The following is a 22,311-nucleotide window of genomic DNA, read 5'->3' as shown; positions in this document are numbered from 1 at the left end:
ATTACCATATTTGACATTTCATAATCCAACAATGAATACAAATACTGCAAAAGGGGAGCAGAAATTAGGATGGGAGCAGTGAAGAGTTAATCTTGTTGTGAAGATTTCAAGTACCACTGTTTAAGAAAATACACAACAAAATGAAATACCTTTAACATAAAAATTTAAATCTGATCTCTTAAAAAAAAGAAATAAAACTATAATGTTTGGAAACAATGTAGAAATACCTTCAGGGATCAGGTCAAACTCCTGGGCAAGTGGGGAGCTATCTGCGAAAGTGTAAAAGGAATTTTGAAAACAATTAAATGTTAAAACGGCAGGCTTTAGCAGTTTAGAACAAAAGAAAATATAAGTTGAACTTGTGACTTAAGATACAGTGTTTGAAGAACCATAGAAACTGAGACGTAAAGGCTTTGAAACTGGAACATTTGAGATAACGGAAAGCAGCTATCAAAGCCTACGTGCTAGACTATGTTCTAGTTATGAAAAAGACATTTGAGATAACGGAAAGCATGATTTAAAGTAAATCCCAAACAGGCACAAATAGGACAACCTGTGGTACAGTACCTGGGACACGAAATATCTCAAGGAACTCGGACCATGTCCAATGTCAGGAAGGAGGACATTAGGATTATGCCACGACCAAAACCAGCCTGAGGGGTTCGTAAGGTACTGGGGTTCTTTAGCTATTGCAGGAATTTTGTACCTAACCACAGCAATTGCATAACCAATACAGTGGCTAGTGAAAGGAAAATCCGGTTGAAATGGAAATGGTAAGAGTCTAACTAAAACCTGGATTATCCAAGATGTGGTTTATCAACAGAATATAAATGTGATCATCACCGTCCTTCCGATTCTACAAGGACAAGCTACAAGGCCGCCCCGAGGGGGCCAGGAAACATTCAACCACAGCGGAGGGTACAACAACTACGTAAAGCAGCCTCTAGGGGGCGGCATCTAAGTGTCAGGAGCGTTTGTCTTGAAGCCATAAGATAAGTGTGTAAAAAATGTTACCTGAATATTGTAAACCAGGGGAATTAACCTTGGGAAATTGCGTGGTAATTAAACCTGGAACAGAAGTAATGTTGTTATTTGACAATGTCCAGCATGAAATGTGACCTGTGAGCATAAATTAATCAGCCCTATACCTGCCAGAAAAAAATAGCCACAAGACTAAAGCGTTGTAAATAGGATTGCTAGACACAATGCTGAGAATAGCTAGTGACACATCAGGAGCAAGGGAGTAACACAAGAAGCTGAGACACAAAGAAGGAAGACAGAGGAGATTTACAGCGAATGACGTATTAACTTTACAGGGACATCTCTAGTAGATGCACCAGATATACAGACGATCCAGGCAGGTGTAGATAGTTTGAGGGGAACAACGGAGTTACTAATCAGGAAACAGACCAGGATTGAGATACAATCTTCACAGTTAGGATCTAAAACATCCAAAAAAATGCTAGAGGGTGTATCCGTATTGGAAGGCCATGCACGAACAATTAACGAGCAAAATAAGCAGGAATTGAGAGGACGATGCCGAGGACAGGAAAAGAGACACATGTCATGCCTATGGGAGATGGATGATTGGTCAGGTGAGACACAATATGGATCAGATACAAACCGGGCGAGTTACAAGTTCAATAAATAGTACCCAGTTGAAAGAAATGGCACAACACACTGGGCTATTAGATGCATGCACCCAGAAACACAGAAACATAAAAACATTGAAAAAGGTTGCAGGAATAGGCCATTCGCCCCTTCGAGCCTGCACCAACATTCAATAAGATCATGGGTGATCATTCACCTCAGTACCCCTTTCCTGCTTTCGTTCCACACCTCTTGATCCCTTTACCTTAAGGGCTAAATCCAACTCCCTCTTGAATATATCTGATGAACTGGCATCAACAACATTCTGCGGAAGTGAATTCGACAGGTTAACAACTCTCTGAGTGAAGAAGTTTCTCCTCATCTCGGTCCTAAATGGCTTATCCCTTGTCCTCAAACTGTGACCACTGGTTCTGGACTTCCCCAACATCGGGAACATTCTTCGTGCATCTAACCTGCCCAGTCCCGTCAGAATGTTTCTGAGGTCCCCTCTCATTCTTCTAAACTCCAGTGAATACAGGCCCAGTCGATCCTCTCTCTCCTCATCTGTCCTCCCATCCCGGAAATCAGTCTGGTGAACCTTCGCTGCACTCCCTCAATAGCAAGAACGTCCTTCCTCAGATTAGAACAAAACTAAACACAGTATTGCAGGTGAGGCCTCACCAAAGCCCTGTACAGCTGCAGCAAGACCGCCCTGCTGCTATATTCAAATCCCCAAGATATGGGGCCAACATGCTATTTGCCTTCTTTCGGTCTGCTGCACCTGCATGCCAACCTTCAATGACTGATGTACCATGACACCCGGATCTCGTTGCACTTCCCCTTTGGCTAATCTGCCGCCATTCAGATAATATTCTGCCTTCGTGTTTTTGCCACCAAAGTGCATAACCTCACATTTATCGTTATTACACGACATCTGCCACGCAATTGCCCACTCACCTGACCTATCCAGGTCACCCTGCAGCCTCTTAGCATCCTCCTCACATTTCACACCGCCATCCAGCATAATGTCATCTGCAAAATTAGAGATATTATACACAATTCCTTCATCTAAGTCATTGATGTATATTGTAAATTGCTGGGGTCCCAGCATTGAGCCCTGCGGCACCCAACTAGTCACTGCCTGCCATTGTGAAAAGGACCCGTTTATCCCGACTCTGTCAACCAGTTCTCTATCCACATCAATACATTACCTCCAATGCCATGTGCATTAATTTTGCACACCAACCTCTTGTGTGGGACCTTGTCAAAAGTCTTTTGAAAGTCCCACTACACCACATCCATTGGTTCTCCCTTGTCCGCTCTACTAGTTACATCCTCACAAAATTCTCAAAGATTCATCAAGCATGATTTCACTTTCATAAATCCATGCTGATTTGGACCAATCCTGTTATTGCTTTCCAAATGTGCTGCTATTTCATCTTTAATAATTGTTTCAAATATTTTCCCCACCACTGATGTCAGGCTAACTGGTCTGTAATTACCTGGTTTCTCTCTCCCTCATTTTTCAAAATGTGGTGTTACATTCGCTTCCCTCCAGTCCATACGAACTGATCCAGAGTCGATGGACTGTTAGCAAATGATAACCAATGCATCCATTATTTCTAGGGCCACTTCCTTAAGTATTCTGGGATGCAGACCATCAGGCCCCGGGGATTTATCGGCCTTTAGTCCCATCCATTTTCCGAACAGAATTTCCGACAAATAAGGATTTCCTTCAGTTCCTTCTTCTCACTAGCCCCTCGGTCACGTACTATTTCCAGAAGGTTATGCGTGTCTTCCTTCATGAATGCAGAGCCAAAGTATTTGTTCAACTGGTCTACCATTTCTTTGTTCCCCATTATAAGTTCACCTGAATCTGACTGCAAGGGACCTACGTTTCCCTTCACTAATCTTTTTCTCTTCACATATCTATAGAAGTTTTTATGTTCCCAGCAAGCTTCCTCTCATACTCTATTTTCCCCTTCCGATTTAAACCCTTTGTCCTCCTCTGCTGAATTCTAAATTTCTCCCCGTCCTCGGGTTGATGCTTTTTCTGACCAGTTTATAAGCCTCTTCCTTGGATTTAACGCTATTCTTACTTTCCCTTGTTAGTCACGGTTGAGCCACCTTTCCCATTTTATTTTTTACTCCAGACAGGGATGTCCAATTGTTGAAGTTCATCCATGTGATATTTAAATGTTTTCCATTGCCTATCTGCCGTCAACCATTTAAGTATTATTTCCCAGTCTATTCTAGCCAAGTCATGTCTCATACCTTCGAAGTTACCTTTCCTTACGTTCAGGACCCCAGTCTCAGAATTAATTGTTTCACTCTCCACCTTAATAAAGAATTCAACCTTATTGTGGTTACTCTTTCCCAAGGGGCCTCGCGCAACAAGAGTGCTAATTATTCCTTTCTCATTACACATCAACCAGTCTAGGATGGCCAGCCCTCTAGATGGTTCCTCGACATATTGGTCAAGTAAACCATCCCGAATCCACTCCAGCAAATCCTCCTCCACCGTATTGCTACCAGTTTGGTTCGCCCAATCTATATGTAGATTAAAGTCTCCCATGATAACTTCTGTACCTATGTTGCACACATCCCGACTTTCTTGTTTGATGCTGTCCCCAAACTCACTACGATTGTTTGGTGATACACAACTCCCACTAGCGTTTTCTTCCCTTTGATATTCCGCAGCTCCACCCACACAGTATCCACGCGAATGTCCTTCCTTACTATTGCGTTAATTTCCTCTTCAACCAGCAATGCCACCCAACCTCCTTTTCCTTTCTGTCTATCCTTCCTGAATGGTGAATCTCCCTGGATGTTGCGTTCCTAGCCTTCGTCACCCAGGAGCCATTTCTCCGTGATGCCAATTACATCATATTCATTAATTGCTGCCTGTGCAGTTAATTTGTCCACCTTATTACGAATACTCCTTGCATTGAGGCACAGTACCTTCAGGCTTGTTACCTTAACACACCTTGTCCCTTTAGAATTTGGCTGCAATGTGGCCCTTTTTGATTTTTGCCTTGGGTTTCTCTGCCCTCCACCTTTACTTTTCAGCCCCCATTTTACTTCCCTCTGTCTCACTGCATAGTTTCCCATCCCACTGCCATATTAATTTAACCCCTCCCCAACAACACGAGCAAACTCTCCCCTGTGGACATTGGTTCTGCACAGGTACAAAGCGTCCGGTTTGCACTGGTCCCAGCTCCCCCAGAACCGGTTCCAATGTCCCAGGTAATTGAAGCCCTCCCTTCTGCACCACACATTCATCTGAGCTATCCTGCGATTCCTACTCTAACTGGCAGTTGGCAGTGGTAGCTATCCTGAAATTGCTACCTTTGAGGTCCTATTTGTTAATTTTGCTCCCAGCTCCCTATATTCAGCTTGTAATTCCTCAGACAGAGTGAGTCAGACTCAAACACAAACACAGAAAGAGCTCCCTTAAGACAGAGAGTGAGAGGCACAGAAACATTGCATAATCCCATTTCTTTGTCAGTTGAGAATGTAATAAAGTTATCGACATGTACAGATTCAATAGAATATATTCAGGTATAACTGAGCAGGTTGGGAGGAAATCGGTTTGAATTTAAAGATTTACCAGGAGTGGGGTTCGAACCCACGCAGCTATACTTCCATTGGATTTTATGTCCAACGCCTAACCCACTCGGCCATCCTGGTTTTGTCAGTATTCGGATTTTGTCTCTGTGAGAATATGGGCTGCAGCTCCACTCTCACAGACAGAGGTTTTCAATGAGCATTTTCAAATATTTATCGTAATATTGACACAGGGGCAACTCTCCTATTCTTTTTCGAGTAATGCTCTGGAAACTTTCACATCCACCAGAGGGTGCAGACGGAGCATCAATTTAACATTTCATCCGAAAGTCAACAGCTTCAACAATGCAAAATTCCCCAAGTGCTGCATTTGAGTGTCAGCCAAGATTAAATGCTCAAGTCTCAGGAGTCGGACTTACACACACAGCCTCCTGATTTAGTCGAGAATGCTGCCACTGAACCAAAGCCGATATCTGTATTTCTTTCCGCAAGTCTTTTTATAAAGTTCCAGGACATATCGAAGTCATATTCAACATTTTGAAAAAGCTCCACCCTCGTCGGGGAATTGAACCTCGACCTCATGCGTGACAGGAAGGGATACCAACTACTATACTAACGAGGAACTGACGGGTATTTGTTTTGTCAGAGCAGGAATCGAGCTGTGAACAGAACTGGACACCATGAGAAGTCGACAGGCACATTGAGAGACAGAGACAAACCGACAAACAGGGAGAGACAGACAGCGAGATAGAGACAACGTGAGACAGAAAGTATGAAACTGAGAAGGAGAGGCAGACTGAGTAAGAAAAAGACTCAAACACACACATATACAGAGATGTGTGTGTGTGTGCTCTTTCAAGAGAGAGAGGGAAAGAGTGAGAGAAAGACAGTGACAAAGAGAGAGACAGAGAAAGAGTGAGCGACAGATAGAGAGATAGACAGAGATATAAACAGAAAATGATGGAAATACTCAGCAGGTAAGAGAAAGGAACTAACAGAGACAGGCAAAGAGAGAGACAGGTAGAGACATGGACAGACAGAGATGATGGGAATGAGAAAGACAGTCAGACAGTGGGACTGAGAGAATCCCATTGGAACAGAACTGGACATCGTGAGAAAGAGACAGATAAGTTGAGAGACAGTGAAACAGGGAGAGACAGACAGCGAGATAGAGACAAAGAGAGACAGAAAGAGTGAGACTGAGAGGGAGGGTCAGAGTGAATGACAGAAAGACTCAAACACATACATACACAGATATGTGTTTGTGTGCTCCATAAAGAGAGGGAGGCAAATAGTAATGGAATGACAGAGACAAATACAGGGACAAAGAGAGAGACAAAGAGGAAGACAGATAGAGAGAAAGACAGATATAGAGAGAGATAGAGACAATAATTCGGTTCTGTCTTTACAAAGGAAGATACAAAAAACCTTCCAATTCTACTAGGGGACTGTGAGTCTCGTGAGAATGAGGAACTGAAATATATCCTTATTGGTGGGAAATTGTGTTCGGGAAATTGATGGGATTTAAACCCGATAAATCCCTGGGTCTTGATAGTCTGCAGCCCAGAGTACTTAAGCAAGTGGCCCTGGAAATAGTGGATGCATTGGTGATCATTTTCCAACAATCTATCAACTCTGGATCAGTTCCTATGGACTGGAGGGTAGCTAATGTGACGGCACTTTTTAAAAAAGGAGGGAGAGAGAAAGCGGGTAAGTCTATACCGGTTAGCCTGACATCAGTCGTGAGGGAAATGTTGCAATCAATCATTAAGGATGAAATAGCAGCCCATTTGGAAATCAGTGACAGGATCGGACCGATTCAGCATAGATCTATGAAAGGGAAATCATGCTTGACGAATCTTCTGGAATTTTTTGAAGATGTAACGAGTAGAGTGGACAAGGGAGAACCAGTGGATGTGGTGTATTTGGACTTTCAGTAGGCTTTTGACAAGGTCCCGCACAAGAGATTGGTGCACAAAATCCAAGCGCATGGTATTGGGATTAATGTACTGATGTGATAGAGAACTGGTTGGCAGACAGGAAGCAGAGAATCTGGATAAACAGGTCCTTTTCAGAATGGCAGGCAGTTACTAGTGGGGTGCCGCAGGGCTCAGTGGCGGGACCCCAACTCTTTACAATATACATTAACGATTTGGTTGAAGGAATAGAGTGTAATATCTCCAAGTTTGCAGATGACACTAAACTGGGCTGCGGTGCGAGCTGTGAGGAGGATGCTAAGAGGCTGCAGGGTGACTTGGACAGATTAGGTGAGTGGGCAAATATATGGCAGATGCAGTATAATGTGGATAAATGTGAGGTTATGCATTTTGGGGGCAAAAACACGAAGGCAGAATATTATCTGAATGGAGGCAGACTAGAAAAAGGGGAGGTGCAACGAGACCTGGGTGTCATGGTTCATCAGTCACTGAAAGTGGGCACGCAGGTACAGCAGGCGGTAAAGAAGGCAAATGGTATGCTGGACTTCAAGCTAGGGGATTTGAATATAGGAGCAGGGAGACCTTACTGCAGTTGTACAAGACCTTAGTGAGGCCAGACCTGCTTTATTGTGTTCAGTTTTGCTCTCCTATTCTGAGGAAGGACGTTCTTGCCATTGAGGGAGTGCAGCAAACCAGTTGCCAAACAGTTCTCTATTCACGTCAGTACATTAATCCCAATACCATGCGCTTGGACTTTGTGCACCAATCTCTTGTGCGGGACCTTGTCAAAAGCCTATTGAAAGTCCAAATACACCACATCCACTGGTTCTCCCTTGTCCACTCTACTCGTTACATCCTCAAAAAATTCCAGAAGATTCATCAAGCATGATTTCCCTTTCATAAATCCATGCTGACTCGGTCCGATATTGTCAACAGACTGATTCCAAGGATGGCAGGACTGTCATATGAGGAGAGATTGGATCAACTGGGCCTTTATTCACTGGCGTTTAGAATGATGAGAGGGGATCTCATAGAAATATACAAGATTCTGACGGGACTGTACAGGTTAGATGCGGGAAGAATGTTCTCGATGTTGGGGAAGTCCAGAACCAGGGGACATAGTCTTAGGATAAGGGGTAGGCCATTTAGCACTGAGATGAGGAGAAACTTCTTCACTCACAGAGTTGTTGACCTGTGGAATTCCCTGCCGCAGAGAGATGTTGATGCCAGTTCATTGGATATATTCAAGAGGGATTTAGATATGGCCCTTACGGATAAGGGGGTGAAGGGGTATAGAGAGAAAGCAGGAAAAGGGAACTGAAGGAATGATCAGCCATGAACATATTGAATGACGGCGCAGGCTCGAAGGGCCTAATGGCCTACTCCTGCAGCTATTTTCCATGTTTCAATGTTTCTAAAACAGAAAATGATGAAAATACTCATCAGGTTAGAGACAGGGACAAACAGAGAAACAGGCACAAACAGAGTGAATCAGAGAGAGGCAGACTCAGACTCAAGCACACAGACACATGCACAGCTCTCTAAAGACAGAAAGGCAGAGACTGAGATGCACAGATACATTTTACAATTTTATTTCATGATCGGCTCAGAGTGTCACAGAGTAACAGAAAATTGTTGATTCAACAGATGAAAATCAGGTATCACTGATCAGCATGGGAGGAAATCAGTGATAAAGTAAAGAGATTCGAGTACGAACCCTCGTGGGAAAATCCCATTTAATTTTAAGGCCAACGCCTTAACCACTCGGCCAGCCTGGTCCTTCCAGTGTTTCGATTCTGTCTCAGTGAGAATCTGGTCTTCAACTCACCCCACAGACACACACATACACATCGGGTTTCAGTGAGTATTTAGGAACATTTTAATAATATTGACACAGGGGCAACTCTCCTAATCTTTTTCGAGTAATGCTGTGATCCACCCGAGGTTGCAGACGGAGCTTTAATTTAACATTTGTTCCGAAAGTCAACAGCTTCAACAATGCAAAATTCCCCAAGTACTGCACTTGAGTGTCTGCCAAGATTATCTGCTCAAGTCTCAGGAGTCCGACTTGAACACACAAACTCCTGATTCAGTCGAGATTACCGCCACTGAACCAAAGCCGATACCAAAGTTCACAACCGTATTATTTTCCTCAAGTTTTTTAGAAAGTTCCATGACATACCAAATTCATGGTGATGATTTATACAGACGGTTGCACATACACAGATATATATATATATACAGATAGACAGACACAGACACACACACACATAAGCAAATATATACTCGCACCAACGGACATGCGCAGATGTCTTAGACATATAGAGGGATAGACAGGCTGAATCACTGTCGCAACTTTGGCTGATATGTGCGTTTTTCTATACGTAAGTATCGTGAATATTGCAGTTTAATAAAAATGATTTAAAAAATTACAGTTTTGAAAGGTGTGGGACGTTATTCCTTCGATCTCAGGATGAGTTTTGCAGAGAGCTGATTAAATTGCGAAATGGAATGAAAAATGCTGAGAATCGTAGTCGGCAGGATTCGACCTGCAGGGGGAAAATACGATGGATTTTCTAGTCCATCGCTGTAACCGCTCAGCCACGCCAACTCATTATGTCTTTAAATGTTACTCAGATAAAACTCAGTCATCCACCATCTGCAGCAGATGACACAGAATTCTGAAAAAATCTCCTCTTCCTGTATTTTTACTGCTCTGTATTGCACTGGAACTTTTTAATGTGAATCTTTCCCAAGAAACAGAAGTAAAATCCTGCATTTTGAAAAAGCTTCCTGCCTGTTGGGGAATTGAAACCCTGCCTTCTGCATAACAGGCCGGGATACTAAACACTATACCAACGAATGTGGGTTTGGTCAGAGCAGGAATCGAGCTGTGAAGAGAACTGGACTCCATCAGAAGTAGAGAGACACATTGAGAGACAGAGACAAACCGACAAACAGGGACAGACAGACAACGAGATAGAGACAACGAGAGACAGAAAATGTGAGACTCAGAAGGAGAGGCAGACGCAGTGAGAAAAAGAATCAAACACATACATATACAGAGAATTGTGTGTGCTCTATAAAGAGAGAGAGGGAAAGAGTGAGACAAAGACAGTGTTAATGACAGTGACAAGGAGCGAGACAGATAGAGAGAGAGCGACAGATAGAGAGAGAGAGAGACAAAGATATAAACAGACAATGATGGAAATACTCAGCAGATTCGAGACAGGAACTAACAGCGATAGGCAAAGAGATACAGACAGGCAGAGGCATAGACAGACAGAGATGATGTGAAAGAGAGAGACAGAGAGATTGAGAGAATCCCATTCGAACAGAACTGGACACCGTGAGAAAGAGACAGACACATTGAGAATCAGAGGCAAACAGGGAAACAGGGAGAGAGAGACAGCGAGATAGAGACAGAGAGAGACAGAAAGTTTTAGACTGAGAGGGAGGTTCAGACTGACTGAGACAAACACGCAAATACTTACATACACAGAGATGTGTTTGCGTGCTCCATAAAGAGAGGGAGGCAAATAGTGATGGATTGACAAGAAAAAGACAGAGACAAAAAGGGAGACAGATAGAGAGAAAGACAGATAGAGAGAGAGACATAGAAACAAAAACATAAAATGATGATATGACTCATCAGGTTAGAGACAGGGACCAACACAGAAAGAGATGATGGGAAAGAGAGAGACGGTCAGATAGGGAGTCTGAGAGAATCCCTTTGGAACAGAACTGGACAAGTGGCAGACTAAGAGAGACATTGACTCAAACACATGCATAGCTCTCTAAAAAGAGAGAGAGGCAGAGACTGAGCGATACAGATACCTTTCATTATCTGCTCAGAGTGTCACCGAAACATGCAAATGCAACAGATGGAAATCGGGTATCACTGAGCAGCATGGGAAGTAATCTCTGTTTAATTAAGCAATTACCAGTTGTGGGATTCGAACCCTCGCAGTTATAATTCCATTGGACCTTAAGTCCAACACCTTAACCACTCGGCCATCCTGGGCCTGGCAGAAACGGGCTTTGTCTCTGTCAGAATTTGGGCTTCAACTCCACCCCCACAGACACACACATACACAGAGGGTTTCAGGGAGCATTTTCGAACATTTTTAGTGATATTGACACGGGGGCAACTCTCCTATTCTTTTTCGAGTAATGCTCTGGGACATCCACCCGAGGGTGCAGACGGAGCTTCAATTTCACAACCGCATTATTTTCCTCAAGATTTTTTTAAAAGTTCCAGGACGCACCAAATTCATGGTGATGATTTCCACGGACAGTTGCACATACACAGAGACACACACACATAAAATAACCAAAAATATACACGCATCAACATAGAAACATAGAAACATAGAAATTAGTTGCAGGAATATGCCATTCGGCGCTTCGAGCCTGCACCACCATTCAATAACATCATGGCTGATCATTCAACCTCAGTACCCCTTTCCTGCTTTCTCTCCATACCCCTTCATCCCTTTAGCCGTAAGGGCCATATCTAACTCCCTTTTGAATATATCTAACGAACTGGCCGCAACGACTTTCTGCAGTAGAAAATTTCACAGGTTAACCACTCTCTGAGTGAAAACGTTTCTCCTCATCCCGTTGCTAAATGGCTTACCCCTTACTCAAAGACTGTGATCCTTGGTCTCGAACTCCCCAGCAGCGAGAACATTCTTCCAGCCTCTAAGCTGTCCAATCTCGTCAGAATTTTACATGTTTCTTTGAAATCTCCTCTCATTCTTCTAAACTCCAGTGGATACCAGCCCAGTTCATCCAGTCTCTCCTCATATGTCATCCTGCCATCCCGGGAATCATGCTGGTGAACCTTCGCTGTACTCCCTCAAAAGCAAGGACGTCCTTCCTCAGATTCGGAGACCAAAACTGAACACAATATTCCGGGTGTGGCCTCACGGAGGACCTGTACAACTGCAGTAAGACCTCCCTGCTCCTATACTGAAATCCGCTAGCTATGAAGAGGAACATGCCATTTGCCTTCTTCACCACCTGCTGCACCTGCATACCAACAATCAATGACTGATGTACAATGACACCCAGATCAAGATATACAAAGATTGCCTTAGACAAATAGATGGATAGACAGGCAGGGTCACTGCTGCAACTTTGGCTGTCTTTTGCGTTTTTCAGTCGAGGATACTGCCACTGAACTAAAGCCAATACCAAAGTTCACAAACGTATTATTTTCCCCAAGTCTTTTTAAAAAGTTCCAGCACATACACAATTCATGGTGATGATTTGCACAGACAGTTGCACATACACAGAGACATATATACAGAACGACAGACGCAGAGACACACACACCCACACACATAACCAAAAATATACATGCACCAACAGACATGCCTTAGACATACAGAGGGATAGACAGGCTGAATCACTGTCGCTACTTTGGCTGATTTTTGCGTTTTTCTATCCGTATGCATCATGAATATTGCACATTGATAAAAATGAGAAATAGATGTCAGTGTTGAAATGTGTGGGCCCTTTATCCACCTATCTCAGGATCCATTTTGCAAAAACCTGGTTAAATTGTAAAATGGAATGAAAAATGATGTGAACTGTAGTTGGCAGGATTCGAACCAATGCAAAGATAACCCAAAGGATTTCTAGACCATCGCTTTAACCACTCAGCAGCAACTGCTGCATCTCTGGCACTTTTAATGTTGCTCAGAAAAAACTCAGTCATCCATCTCTGTGCAGCAGACGGCCACAGAATCCCGAAAAAGTCTCCGTTGCAAAAAATCTGGAAGAGGCAATCTCCTCTTGCTGTATTTTTATTGTTCTATGTTGCTCTGGAACTTTTTAATATGAATCGACACCAAGAAACAGAAAAACAATTCGACATTTTGAAAAAGCTGCTTTCCATCAGAGAATTGAACCCGGTTCTCCCGCCTAACAGGGGGGCATAATCACCACTATACGGACGAGGGAACGGGTTGCGTCAGAGCAGTAATCGAGCTGTGAACAGAAGTCGACAGACACATTGATCGACAGACACAAACCGACAAACAGGCAGAGACAGACAACGAGAGAGAGACAACGAGAGACAGAAAGGGTGAGACTGAAAAGTCAGTCAGAGACAGCGAGAAAAAGACTCAAACACCTACATATACAGAGATGTGTGTGTGTGATCAATAAAGAGAGAGAGGGAAAGAGTGAAAGAAAGACAGTGATAAAGACAGTGACAAGGTGAGAGACAGATAGAGAGAGAGCGACAGATAGAGAGAGAGACAAAGATATAAACAGAATATGATGGAAATACTCAGCAGGTTAGAGACAGGAACTACCAGCGACAGGCAAAGAGAGACAGACAGGCAGAAACACAGAGAGACAGAGATGATGGGAAAGAGTGAGACAGTCAGACAGAGACTGAGAGAATCCCATTCGAACAGAACTGGACACGGTGAGAAAGAGACAGACACATTGAGAACCAGAGACAAACAGGGAAACAGGGAGAGACAGACAGTGAGATAGAGACAAAGAGAGACATAAAGTTTGAGACTGAAAGAGAGGATCAGACTGAATGAGAAAAATACTCAAACACATACATACACAGAGATGTATTTGCGTGCCCCATAAAGCGAGGGAGGCAATTTGCGATGGAATGACAGAGAAAAGGACAGTGACAAAGAGGGAGACAAAGAGGGAGACAGATAAAGAGAAAGACAGATAGAGAGAGAGAGACATAGAGACAAAAACAGAAAATGATGGAAATACTTATCAGGTTAGAGTCAGGGGCTAACAGAGACAGACAAAGACATGGACAGACAGAGATAATGGGACAGAGAGAGACAGTCAGACAGAGAGTCTGAGAGAATCCCATTGCAACAGAACTAGACACCGTGAGAAAGTGACAGATTGAGAGACAGAGACAAACAGAGAAACAGGGACAGACAGAGTGGGTCAGAGAGGTAGATTGAGAGAGACTCAAACATACAAACACATACACAACTCTCGTCAGAATTTTATATGTTTCTGTGAGATCCCCTCTCATTCTTCTAAACTTCAGTGGATACCAGCCCAGTTGATCCAGTCTCTCCTCATATGTCAATCCTGCCATCCCTGGAATCATGCTGTACTCCCTCAATAGCAAGGACGTCCTTCCTCAGAATGGGGGACCAAAACTGAACACAATATTCCAGGTGTGGCCTCACCAAGGCCCTGTACAACTGCAGTAAGACCTCCCTGCTCCTATACTCAAATCCCCGAGCTATGAAGGCGAACATGCCATTTGCCTTCTTCACCGCCTGCTGCACCTGCATGCAACTTTCAATGACTGATGCACTATGACACCCAGATCAAGATATACACAGGTTGCCTTAGACAAATAGATGGATAGACAGGCAGGGTCACTGAGGCTACTTTGGCTGGTTTTTGCGTTTTTCTATCCATATGTATCGTGAATACTGCAGATTAATGGAAGAAAGAAAACAGCGTCTGCATCGAAAGATGTGGGACGTTGCTCTATCTATCTCAGAACCAATTTTGCAGTAACGTGGTTAAATTGTGAAACAGAATGGAATATGCTGAGCAACATAGTCGGCAGGATTCAAATCTGCGCAGAGAAACCCCGATGGATTTTGTGTCCATTGTCTTTCCCACTCGGCCAGGACTACTGGCTCGCTGCATCATTAAATGGTACTCAGATAAAACTCAGTCATCCATCTCTTTGCAGCAGACGGCCACAGAATACGGAAAAAGTCTCCGTTTGCTAAAAATCTGTAAGAGGCAATCTCCTCTTCCTGTATTTGTACTCTTCTATATTGCTCTGGAACTTTTTAATATGAATCAACACCAAGAAACAGAAGTACAATTCTACATTTTGTAAAAGCTGCCACCGCGTCGGGAAGTAGAACCACGGTCTCCGGCGGAACAGGCGGGGATACTCACCACGATACTAACGAGCATGAGTTCTATCAGAGCAGGAATCGAGCTGTGAACAGAACTGGACACCATGAGAAGTCGACAGACACATTGAGAGACAGAGACAAACCGACAAACAGGGAGAGACAGACAGCAAGATAGAGACAACGAGAGCCAGAAAATGTGAGACTGAGAAGAGAGGCAGACTGAGTGAGAAAAAGACTCAAACATATACATATACAGAGATGTGTGTGTGTGATCTATTAAGAGAGAGGGAAAGAGTGAGAGAAAGACAATGATAAAGACAGTGACAAGGAGAGAGACAGATGGAGAGAGAGCGATAAAGACTAAAACAGAAAATGATGGGAATACTTCTCAGCTTACAGGCAGGGACTAACAGAGACAGGCAAAGACATGGACAGACCGAAATGATGGGAAAGAGAGAGCCAGTCAGACAAAGAGTCTGAGAGAATCCCATTGGACCAGACGTGGCACCGTGAGAAAGAGACAGATTGAGAGACAGAGACAAACAGAGAAACAGGGACAGACAGAGTGAGTCAGACTGAGAGAGACAAAGACTCAAACATACAAACACATACACAACTCTCTGAAGAGAGAGAGAGGTAGAGACCGAGCGACACAGATACATTTCACAATTTCATTTCATTATCGGTTCAGAGTGTCACATTGTTGCAGAAAATTGCTGATTCAACCGATGAAAATCCGGTCTCACTGATCAGAATGGGAGGAAATCCGTGTTAAATTAAAGAGATACCAGGAGTGGGGTACGAACCTACGCGGGATAAAAACCCATTGAGTTTTAAGGCCAACGCCTCAACCACTCGGCTATCCTGGTCCTGTGAGAACCTGGATTCTGTCTCTGTGAGAATCTGGGCTTCAACCCCAACCCCACATAGAAACACATACACATCGGCTTTCAGTGAGCATTTACGAACATTTTTAGTAATATTGAGACCGGGGCAACTCTCCTATTCTTTTTCGAGTAATGCACTGGGAACTTTCATATCCACCCGAGGGTGCAGACGGAGCTTCAATTTAACATTTCATCCGAAAGTCAACATCTTCAACATTGCAAAATTCCCCATGAGCTGCACTTGAGTGTTAGCCAAGATGAAATGCTCAAGTCTCAAGAGTGCGACTTGAACACACATACTCCCGATTCAGTCGAGAATGCTGCCACTGAACCAAGCCGATACAAAAGTTCACAACCGTATTATTTCCCCCAAGTCTTTTTTATAAGTTCCAGGGCATACAAAATTCATGGTGATGATTTCCACAGACAGTTGCACATACACAGAGACATATGGAGAGATAGACAGACACAGACACACACATAACCAAAAATTTGCACGCACCAACAGACATGCACAGATGCCTTGGACATCTCGAGGGATAGACAGGCTGAATCACTGTCGCAAATTTGACTGATATTTGCGATTTCTTAAACGGATGTATCGTGAATATTGCAGATAAATAAAAATGAGAAAAACATGTAAGTTTTGAAAGGTGTGGGACGTTATTCCATCTATCTGAGGATCAGTTTCGCAGAAAATTGGTCAAATTGTGAAATGGAATGGAAAACGCGAGAGAGTCGTAGTCGGCAGGATTTGAACCTGCGCGGGATAACCCAATGGATTTCTAGTCCATCGCCTTAACCACTCGGCCACGACTACTGTGTCGCTGCCTTTTTAAACGTTACTCAGAAAAAACTCAGTCATCCATCTCTGTGCAGCAGACGGACAAAGATTCCTGAAAAATTCTCCGTTTGCTAAAAATCTGGACGAGGCAATCTCCTCTACCTATATTTTTACAGTTCTTTTTTGCTCTTTTCAATATGAATCTCGACCAAGAAACAGAAGTAAAATTCTACATTTTGAAACAACTGCCTCCCCGTTGGAGAATTGAACCCCGGTCTCCCGCGTAACAGGCGGTGATACGCACCACGATACTAACGAGTAACTGACGGGTACCAGTTCTGTCAGAGCAGGAATCGAGCCACTGTGAACAGAACTGGACACTATGAGAAGTCGACAGACACATTGAGAGACAGAGACAAACCGACAAACAGGGGGAGACAGACAGCGAGATAGAGACAACGAGAGTCAGTTTGAGTGAGACTGAGAAGGAGAGGCAGACTGCGTGAGAAAAAGACTCAAATATGAACATATACAGAGATGCGGGGTACGAACCCACGCGGGAAAAGCCCATTGAATTTTAAGGCCAACGCCTGAACCACTCGGCTTTTCTGGTCCTGGCAAAATCTGGATTCTGTCTCTGTGAGAATCTGGGCTTCAACCCCAACCCCACAAACAAACACATACACATCACACTCCCTCAGTACCCTGTGTTACTCACACTCCCTCACTACCCTGTGTTACTCACACACCCTCAGACTCCTGTGTTACTCACACTCCCTCAGTACCCTGTGTTACTCACACTCACTCAGTAACCCGTGTTACTCACACTCCCTCTGTCCCCTGTGTTACTCACACTCCCTGAGTACCATGTGTTACTCACACTCCCTCAGTGCCCTGAGTTACTCACTATCCCTCAGTACCCTGGGTTAGTAACACACCCTCAGTACCTTGTGTTACTCACACTCCCTCAGTATCCTGTGATACTCACACTCCCTCAGTACCCTGTGTTACTCACACTCCCTCAGTACCCTGCGTTACTCACAGTACCTCACTAACCTGTGTTACTCACACTCCCTCAGTAACCTTTGTTTCTCACACTGCGTCAGTACCCTCAGTTAGTGACAATCCCTCAGTACCTTGTTTTACTCACAGTCCTTCAGTACCCTGTGTTCCTCACTCTCCCTCAGTACCCTGTGTTACTCAAACCCCCTCAGTTTCCTGTGTTATTCACACTCCCTCAGTATCCTGTGATACTCACACTCCCTCAGTACCCTGTGTTACTCACACTCGCTCCGTCCCCTGTGTTACTCACACTCCTTCAGTACACTGTGTTACTCACACTCCCTCCGTACCCTGTGCTACTCACACTCCTTCAGTACCCTTTGTTCCTCACACTCCCTCAGTTCCCTGTGTTACTCAAACCCCCTCAGTTTCCTGTGTTATTCACACTCCCTCAGTACCTGTGTTATTGACACTCTCTCAGTACGCTGTGTTACTCACACACCCTCAGTCTCATGTGTTACTCACAATCCCTCAGTACCGTGTGTTACTCAAACTCCTCAGTAGGAAGTAGCCTGTGTTACTCACACCACCTCAGTAACCTGTGTTACTCAAATTCCATCAGTACCCTGTGTTACTCACACTCCCTTATTACCCTGTGTTACTCACACTCCCTTAGTACCCTGTGTTACTCACACTCCCTCAGTACCCTGTGTTAGTCACACTCCCTCAGTATCCTGTGTTACTCACATTCCCTCAGTAACCTGTGTTTCTCACACTCCCTCAGTACCCTATGTTACTCACACTCCCTCAGTACCCTATGTTTCTCACACTACCTCAGTACCCTGTGTTACTCACACGTCCTCAGTACCCTATGTTAATCACACTCCCTCAGTACCCTGTGTTATTCACACTCCCTGAGTACCCTGTTTTACTCACACTCCCTCAGAACCCTGTGTTACTCATACTCCCTCAGTATGCTGTATTACTCACGTGCCTTCAGTACACTGTGTTTCTCACACTCCCTCAGTACCCTGTGTTACTCACACACCCTCAGTAACCTGTGTTACTCACAATCCTTCAGTACCCTGTGTTACTCACACTCTCCCGTCCCCTGAGTTACTGACGCTCGTTCAGTACCCTGTGTTACTCACTCTCCCTCCCTCCCCTGTGTTACACACTCTCCTTCAGTCGCCTGTGTTACTCACACTACCGCACTATCCTGTGTTAGTCAAACGCTCTCAATCCCCTGTGTTAATCAGACTCCCTCAGTACCTGTGTTACACACACTCACTCAGTACCCTGTGTTACTCACACTCACTCAGTATCCTGCGATACTCACACTCCCTCAGTACCCTATGTTAATCACACTCCTCAGTACCCTGTGTTATTCAAATTCCCTCAGTACCCTGTGTTACTCGCACTCCCTTATTACCCAGTATTACTCACACTCCCTTAGTATCCTGTGTTACTCACACTCCCTCTGTATCCTGTGTTACTCACACTCCCTTAGTACCCTGTGTTACTCACACTCCCTCTGTATCCTGTGTTACTCACACTCCCTCAGTACCCCATGTTACTCACATTCCCTCAGTATCCTGTTTTTCTCACACTCCCTCAGTACCCTGTGTTACTCGCACTCCCTCAGTACCCTGTGTTATTCACACTCCCATAGTACCCTGTTTTACTCACACTCCCTCAGTACCCTGTGTTACTCACACTCCCTCAGCATGCTGTATTACTCACGTGCCCTCAGTACACTGTGTTACTCACACCCCCTCAGTAACCCGTGTTACTTACACTCCCTCTGTCCCATGTGTTACTCACACTCCCTGAGTACCATGTGTTACTCACACTCCCTCAGTGCCCTGTTTTACTCACAATTCCTCAGTACCCTGGGTTAGTAACACTCCCTCAGTACCCTGTTTTACTCACACTCCCTCAGAACCCTGTGTTACTCACACTCCCTCAGTATGCTGTATTATTCACGTGCCTTCAGTACACTGTGTTTCTCACACTCCCTCAGTACCCTGTGTTACTCACACACCCTCAGTAACCTGTGTTACTCACAATCCTTCAGTACCCTGTGTTACTCACACTCCCCCGTCCCCTGAGTTACTGACGCTCGTTCAGTACCCTGTGTTACTCACTCTCCCTCCCTCCCCTGTGTTACACACTCTCCTTCAGTCGCCTGTGTTACTCACACTACCGCACTATCCTGTGTTAGTCAAACGCTGTCAATCCCCTGTGTTAATCACACTCCCTCAGTACCTGTGTTACACACACTCACTCAGTACCCTGTGTTACTCACACTCACTCAGTATCCTGCGATACTCACACTCCCTCAGTACCCTATGTTAATCACACTCCTCAGTACCCTGTGTTATTCAAATTCCCTCAGTACCCTGTGTTACTCGCACTCCCTTAGTACCCTGTGTTACTCACACTCCCTCTGTATCCTGTGTTACTCACACTCCCTTAGTACCCCATGTTACTCACATTCCCTCAGTATCCTGTTTTTCTCACACTCCCTCAGTACCCTGTGTTACTCACACTCTCTCAGTACCCTGTGTTACTCACACTCCCTCAGTATGCTGTATTACTCACGTGCCCTCAGTACACTGTGTTACTCACACCCCCTCAGTAACCCGTGTTACTTACACTCCCTCTGTCCCCTGTGTTACTCACACTCCCTGAGTACCATGTGTTACTCACACTCCCTCAGTGCCCTGTTTTACTCACAATTCCTCAGTACCCTGGGTTAGTAACACTCCCTCAGTACCTTGTGTTACTCACACTCCCTCAGTATCCTGTGATACTCACACTCCCTCATTACCCTGTGTTACTCACATTCCCTCAGTACCCTGCGTTACTCACAGTACCTCACTAACCTGTTTTACTCACACTCCCTCAGTAACCTTTGTTACTCACACTGCGTCAGTACCCTCAGTTAGTGACAATCCCTCAGTACCTTGTGTTACTCACAGTCCCTCAGTACCCTGTGTTATTCACAATCACTCAGTAACCTCTGTTACTCACAATCCCTCAGTACCCTGTGTTACTCACACTCCCTCCGTCCCCTGTGTTACTCACACTCCTTCAGTACACTGTGTTAATCACACTCCCTCCGTACCCTGTGTTACTCACACTCTTTCAGTTCCCTGTGTTACTCACACTCACTCAGTACCCTGTGTTACTCAAACCCCCTCATTTCCCTGTGTTATTCACACTCCCTCAGTACCTGTGTTATTGAAACTCTCTCAGTACGCTGAGTTACTCACACACCCTCAGTCCCATGTGTTACTCACAAGCCCCAGTATCGTGAGTTACTCAAACTCCTCAGTAGCCTGTGTTACTCACACCACCTCAGTAACCTGTGTTACTCACACTCCCTCAGTACCCTGTGTTATTCACACTCCCTCAGTAATCTGTGCTACTCACACTCACTCAGTACCCTCTGTTACTCACACTCCATCAGTATCCTGCGATACTCACACTCCCTCAGTAACCTGTGTTACTCACATTCCCTCAGTAACCTGCATTACTCACAGTACCTCAGTAACCTGTGTTACTCACACAGCCTCAGTACCCTTTGTTACTCACACTCCGTCAGTACCCTCTGTTACTGACAATCCCTCAGTACCTTGTGTTACTCACAGTTCCTCAGTACCCTGTGTTCCTCACAATCCCTCAGTAAACTGTGTTACTCACAATCCCTCAGTACCCTGTGCTGCTCACACTCCCTCAGTACCCTGTGTTATTCACACTCCCTAAGTACCCTGTCTTACTCACACTCCCTCAGTACCCTGTGTTATTCACACTCCCTGAGTACCCTGTTTTACTCACACTCCCTCAGAACCCTGTGTTACTCATACTCCCTCAGTATGCTGTATTACTCACGTGCCTTCAGTACACTGTGTTTCTCACACTCCCTCAGTACCCTGTGTTACTCACACACCCTCAGTAACCTGTGTTACTCACAATCCTTCAGTACCCTGTGTTACTCACACTCTCCCGTCCCCTGAGTTACTGACGCTCGTTCAGTACCCTGTGTTACTCACTCTCCCTCCCTCCCCTGTGTTACACACTCTCCTTCAGTCGCCTGTGTTACTCACACTACCGCACTATCCTGTGTTAGTCAAACGCTCTCAATCCCCTGTGTTAATCACACTCCCTCAGTACCTGTGTTACACACACTCACTCAGTACCCTGTGTTACTCACACTCACTCAGTATCCTGCGATACTCACACTCCCTCAGTACCCTATGTTAATCACACTCCTCAGTACCCTGTGTTATTCAAATTCCCTCAGTACCCTGTGTTACTCGCACTCCCTTATTACCCAGTATTACTCACACTCCCTTAGTATCCTGTGTTACTCACACTCCCTCTGTATCCTGTGTTACTCACACTCCCTTAGTACCCTGTGTTACTCACACTCCCTCTGTATCCTGTGTTACTCACACTCCCTCAGTACCCCATGTTACTCACATTCCCTCAGTATCCTGTTTTTCTCACACTCCCTCAGTACCCTGTGTTACTCGCACTCCCTCAGTACCCTGTGTTATTCACACTCCCATAGTACCCTGTTTTACTCACACTCCCTCAGTACCCTGTGTTACTCACACTCCCTCAGCATGCTGTATTACTCACGTGCC

General features: G+C 44.7%; 2 non-coding genes across 2 annotated transcripts; both read right to left on the bottom strand.

Annotated features, from left to right (window-relative positions):
• Nucleotides 1–5,197: 5,197 nt before the first annotated feature.
• trnal-uaa (transfer RNA leucine (anticodon UAA)) lies at nucleotides 5,198–5,280 on the bottom strand. Its single transcript has one exon. It is a non-coding gene; the product is annotated as a tRNA-Leu (tRNA).
• An 11,329-nt stretch (nucleotides 5,281–16,609) lies between these two features.
• Nucleotides 16,610–16,690, bottom strand: trnas-aga (transfer RNA serine (anticodon AGA)). Its single transcript has one exon. It is a non-coding gene; the product is annotated as a tRNA-Ser (tRNA).
• Nucleotides 16,691–22,311: the final 5,621 nt, after the last annotated feature.

This window comes from Pristiophorus japonicus, chromosome 23 (assembly GCF_044704955.1).
Source record: "Pristiophorus japonicus isolate sPriJap1 chromosome 23, sPriJap1.hap1, whole genome shotgun sequence".
Lineage (NCBI taxonomy): Eukaryota > Metazoa > Chordata > Chondrichthyes > Pristiophoridae > Pristiophorus > Pristiophorus japonicus.
This window is presented reverse-complemented; position numbering and strand designations above follow the sequence as displayed.